Consider the following 6,456-nt stretch of genomic DNA (forward strand, 5'->3'; position numbering starts at 1 on the left):
ATGGAGAGACATAGCATGTTCCTAGATGGGAAAAAGAGCTGGTATAATAAAGATGTGAATTTTCCCCAACTTAATCTATAAGTTTGAGGCCCCACCAGCCAGTCCCCCAACTGACAGCGTCAGTGAGCCTGGCACCCCCTGCTGTTGTTGCAGACACTGGTACTGAACAAATGGTCTATGACAGCCACCACTACCACAACTGCCACCAGAAGGGTGGCTAAGGGTGGCTTGCTGCCACACCAGCAGCCACTGCTGCCTTATAGGTGGCCTGCTGACCACTCATCAGCATGGACAGAAGGAGTCGGAAGTGAAGCCCAGGGAAAGAGGTGAGTGAGCACAGCCCACAAGGAGAATTATGCTGCCATATGTGGTAGCATACCTGGGGGTGGGAGATGCACAGCCCACAGAACTGCCTTCATCTGGGTAGAGACACATGTGGAACACTCTGAGAGTACAGAAACGTAGGATACCCAAACAGAGTGAGGAAGAAAATTCCCAATCACCACCAATCCCCCCCCCCCCAGGGAAGCAGGGTCCCAGGAGGAGCCTCTGCCTATAGGAAAGAAGAAAGAGAAAACCCACCCAGGGTCACCCATTCAAACTGAGGAACACCAGTATACACCAGTGCACCTATCAGGGTCAGGGGGAGCTAGCCGGGATGCCAACAGGCCCACGCAGGTCACCTGCCATAGCCGAAGAGTGATAGGTCATTGAGGCACTTCCCCCCAAAACTCAAGAGCTTGCCCAAATCCTGGACGAACCAACATAGTGTCACCAACCTCAGCAAAGAATTACTAAGTGCCTCTGGAACTAGGCCATGGAGGAATCTGGCCAAAGCACCCACACGGAAACTATACTACTGCACCTACCTGGATCCAACACTAAAACATCCCACTCAATGGTCATTTAAAAAAACATCTACAAGTGGAACTCCCTCTCCTCAAAGCCTACTCCAGAGTACCAGAAAAAGCAACTGCTCTACCAGATGACTAACACCAATGTACAGATACTAGCAATACAAACCCTCTCAGCAAAAAAACAAAAAACAAGAAACCATGACACCACCAAAGGAATATAATAATTCTCAAGTACCAGACCCTGTAGAGCAGGAAGTCCTTGAAATAACTGGAGAGAAATTCTGAGCAACAGTCTTAAGGAAACTCAGTGAGGTACAAGAAGACTCAGTTAGATAGCACAACAAAATGAGAAAAAGCATACAAGACCTGAAAGAGGAAATGTACGAAGAAATCAATGCCCTGAAAAAGAACGTAGCAGAGCTTGTGGAACTGAAGGATTCATTCAATGAAATAAACACAACAGAAAGCTTAACCAGTAGGCTAGAACAAGCAGAAGAGAGAATTTCTGACCTTGAAGATGACTTTTTCAAAATAACACAGGTGGACAAAAAAAGAAAGAAAAAAGAATTTAAAAACTTGAAGAAAATCTAAGAGAGATAACAGACAACCTTAAGTGCTCAAATACCCAAATCATGGGTATTCCAGAGGGGGAGGAAAAAGGAAATGGCATTGAAAATATTGTCAATGAAATCATAGCAAGAAGCTTCCCAGGTATAGGGAGAGATACAGACCTTCAGTTCCAGGAAGCTCAAAGATCCCCAAAGATTCAATCCAAAAAGGTCCTCTCCGAGACATGTTATGGTCATATTGGCAAAACTCGAAGACAAAGAGACAATCTTTAAAGCAGGAAGAGAAAAGGGTCAAGTCACTTACAAGGGAGCCCCCATCAGACTAACATCAGACTTCTCATCAGAAACCCTAAAAACCAGAAGAGAATGGGATGATATATTTGAAATACTAAAAGACAAAAAATGCCAGCCAAGAATACTTTACTCAGCAAGGCTATCCTTCCGAAATGAAGGACAAATAGTATATTTCCCAGACAAGCAAAAACTGCAGGAGTTCACTACCACATGACCAGCCTTACAAGAAATATTCAAAGGAGTACTGGGATTGGTACCTGAAAAACCACCATCACTACTATGAATACTTAAGAAAGAACAAAACCCACCAGTAAAATAAAATGTTAACAATAAAGAGAAAAAAAAAGTTTATCTACTATTCCAAGAAACCAACAAGCACAGAAGACAAACAGTAAATCAGAAAGAAAGGAACAAAAGGTACTTAAAACATCCAAACAAAAATCAATATAATGCCAGGAGCAAATCAATACCTTCCAATAAGAACTCATTGTAAAAGGATGGGTTTCCCCACTCAAAAGACACAGACTGACTGATTGGATTAAAAAGAGGGACCCAACAATATGCTGCCTTCAAGAGACCTACCTCACCTGTAAAGACACACATAGACTAAGAGTGAAAGGATGGAAGAAGGTATACCATGCAAATGGAAACCAAAAATGAGGAGGAGTAGCTATTCTTATATCAGATAAAATAGACTTTAAACCAAAAACCAAAAAAAAAAGATAAAGAAGGCCACTATATAATGATAAAAGGATCTATCCAACAAGAAGACATAAGAATCATAAATATATATGCACCCAACATCAGAGCAGCCAGATTTATAAAGCAAACACTATTAGACCTAAAGAAAGAGATAGATACTAATACCATAATAGTATAACACCCCACGTTCAACATTGGACAGATCATGTAGGCAAAAAATCAACAGAGAAACACAAGATCTAAACAACACTTTAGATCGATTGGACTTGGCAGATATCTACAGAACATTTCATCCAACAACCTCAGAATATTTGTTATTCTCATCAGCACATGGAACATTGTCCAGGATAGACCACATGTTGGGTCACAAATCAAGTCTCAACAAATTAAAGAAGATTGGAATTTTTCCATGTATATTTTCAGACCACAATGGATTAAAACTAGAAATAAATAACAAACAAAACTCTGGAAACTATACAAATACATGGAAATTAAATAACATTCTACTTAATGACATATGGGTCCAAGAAGAAATTAAATAGGAAATCAAAAAATTTCTTGAAAGTAATGAAAATAGTAACACATCATACCAAAACCTGTGGCATACTGCAAAAGCAGTACTAAGGGGGAAATTTATTGCATTAAATTCTTACTTCAGAAGAAGTAAACAACTTAACATTTTACCTTAAAGAATTAGAAAAATGAGAACAATCCAAACCCAAAGTTAGTAGATAGAAAGAAATAATTAAGATCAGAGCAGAACTAAATGAAATGGAACCCCCCAAAATGATACAACAGATCAATGAAACCAAAAGATGGTTTTTTGAAAAAATAAATAAAAATAACAAACCATTAGCAAGGCTTACTAAAAAGAAAAGAGAGAAGACACAAATAACAATTAGAAATGAAAAAGGTGATATTACAACTGATACCTCAGAAATACAAGGAATCATTAGAGACTACTATAAACAACTATATGCCAACAAATTTGAAAATTGGGAGGAAATGGATAAATTTTTGGACACACACAAACTACCAAGACTGAGCCAAGAAGACGTAGAAGATCTGAACAGACCAATAACAAGCAACAAGATTGAAGCAGTAATCAGCAATCTCCCAACAAAGCAAAGCCCAGGACTGGATCACTTCACTGCAGAATTCTACCAAACCTTTAAAGAAGAATTAATACCAATTCTCTACAAACCATTCCAAAAAACGTAAACAGAGGCCATTCTCCCAAACTCATTCTATGAGGCAAACATCATCCTGATACCAAAACCAGACAAAAATACAACAAAAAAAGAAAACTACAGGCCAATATCTTTGATGAATATAGATGCAAAAATCCTCAATAAAATACTAGCTAATAGAATACAGCAACACATACATAAAATTATATACACCATGATCAAGTGAGATTCATCCCAGGTATGCAAGGCTGGTTCAACATATGCAAATCAATAAATGTGATACAACACATGAATAAAACCAAAGATCAACCATATGATCATCTCTATAGATGCTGAAAAAGCATTTGACAAAATTCAACATTTGTTCATGATAAAGACTCTACAAATTCAGTATAGAAGGAAAGTATCTCAACACAATTAAAGCCATATATGACAAATCGACTGGCTATATCATCCTGAATGGGGAAAAATTGAAAGCTTTTCCCTTAAGAAACAAGACAAGGATGCCTACTCTCACCACTCCTATTCAACATAGTGTTGGAAGTACTAGCCAGAGCAATCAGGGAAGAGAAGGAAATAAAGGGCATCCACAGTGGAGATGAAGTCAAATTGTTCTTGTTTGCAGATGATATGATCCTATAGACAGATCAGCCTAAAGACTCTACAAAAAACCTCTTAGAATTAATAAATTATTTCAGCAAAGTTACAGGATACAAAATCAACACACAAAAATCAGTAGCATTTCTATACTCCAGCAATGAACTAACAGAAAAAGAAACCAAGAAAGTGAGCCCATTTACAATAGTCACCAACAATATAAAATACCTACAAATTAATTTAACCAAGGATGTGAAAAATCTCTGCGATGAGAGCTACAAACCACCATTGTGAGAAATTAAAGGACACAATAAGATGGAAAGATATCCCTTGCTCTTGGATTGGAAGAATTAACATTGTGAAAATGTCCATACTACCCAAAATGATCTACAGATTCAATGCAGTCCCCATCAAAATTCCAATGACATTTTTCTCAGAATTGGAAAAAACAATCTTAACATTCATATGGAATAACAAAAGACCACAAATAGATAAAGCAATCCTGAGCAAAAAAAAATAAAGTTGGAGGCATAACACTACCAGACTTTAAACTATACTACAAAGCTATAGTAACCAAAACAGTATGGTACTAGCGTAAAAATGGACACACAGACCAATGGAATAGAATAGAGAATCCAGAAATCAACCCATGAACCTCCAGCCATCTGATCTTTGACAAAGGCACCAAGACTGCACATTGGGGAAGAGGCTGCCTCTTCAGCAAATGGTGCTGGGAAAATTGGACATTCATTTGTAGGAGAATGAAACTAGACCTGTACATTTGACCATATACCAAAGTCAACTCAAAATGGATATAATAATTAAATATATGTCCTGAAACAATAAAACTCCTTAAAGAAAACATAGGGGAAACACTCCAGGAAGTAGGATTGGGAACAGACTTTATGAATATGACCCCCGAAGCACAGGCAACCAAAGGAAAAATAAACAAATGGGATTATATGAAACTAAAAAGCTTCTGCACAGTGAAAGAAACGATTAACAGAGTGAAAAGACAACCAATAGAGTGGGAGAAAATATTTGCAAAATGTACATCTGACAAAGGATTAATAACCAGAATGTACAAGGAGCTCAAACAACTTAACAGCAAAAGAATAAGTAACTCAGTTAAAAAATGGGCAAAGAAGCTGAATAGGTATTTCTCAAAGGAAGACATACGAATGGCCAATGGACACATAAAAAAATGCTCAACATCACTCAGCATTTGGGAAATGCAAATCAGAACCACTTTGAGATATCATCTCACTCCAGTTAGGATAGCTAATATCCAAAAGACTGAGAATAACAAAGGCTGACAAGGATGTGGAGATAAAGGAACCCTACTGCACTGTTGGTGGGACTGCAAAATGGTGCGGCCTCTATGGGAAATGGTATGAAGTTTCCTCAAACAATTACAGGTAGATCTACCATATGACCCAGCTATTCCACTGCTGAGTATAAACCCGGAGGAATGGAAATCATCATGTTGAAGGGATACCCGCATTCCCATGTTTATTGCAGCACTATTTTCAATAGCCAAGAGTTGGAACCAGCCTAAACACCCATCATTGGATGAGTGGATAAGGAAAATGTGGTATATCTACACAATGGAATACTACTCTGCTATAAAAAAACCCACGAAATACTACCATTCACAGAAACATGGATTGACTTAGAAAAAATTGTATTAAGTGAAGTAAGCCAGGCACAGAAAGAGAAACACTGCATATTCTCACTTATTTGTGGGAGCTAATAAAAATAAATAAGTAAATATACAAATGAAGGGGGTGGGGGCGGGGGAAGGAAGACACAACAATAACAATTCCTTGAACTTATTAAGACAAGTGAACAGATATGATGTTGATGGAGGAGAGAGGGGAGCGAGAGGGAGGAAAAGGAGGAATTGGTAAAGGGACATGAAAATCAACTACATTGTATATTGATATATTAAAATTAAACAAAATAAAAAAAATTTAAATTAGGAAAAAAAAAACCCAATTAAAAAATGGGCAAAGGGACCACCCCCACACCTGGTGCTGTCCCCGTTTCAGGGCAGCCTTGGGCTGCCTGCTGCTTTGAGCACAGCTGAGCAGATTTCTTTCTTTAATAAAGCTTGAACACATGTTGGCTCACTTTCTTTCACCTTGCAAGACTGAAACAGGAAGTCATGTTAAGAACTCTCCTTTTGGAAGAAAGATGGCGACGGGTCTCGAACGCCCGCGTCAGGAAACAGCGCGATCCTGAGAG

This window comes from Galeopterus variegatus, unplaced genomic scaffold (genome assembly GCF_000696425.1).
Source record: "Galeopterus variegatus unplaced genomic scaffold, G_variegatus-3.0.2 Scaffold3628, whole genome shotgun sequence".
In the NCBI taxonomy this organism is placed as follows: Eukaryota; Metazoa; Chordata; class Mammalia; order Dermoptera; family Cynocephalidae; genus Galeopterus; species Galeopterus variegatus.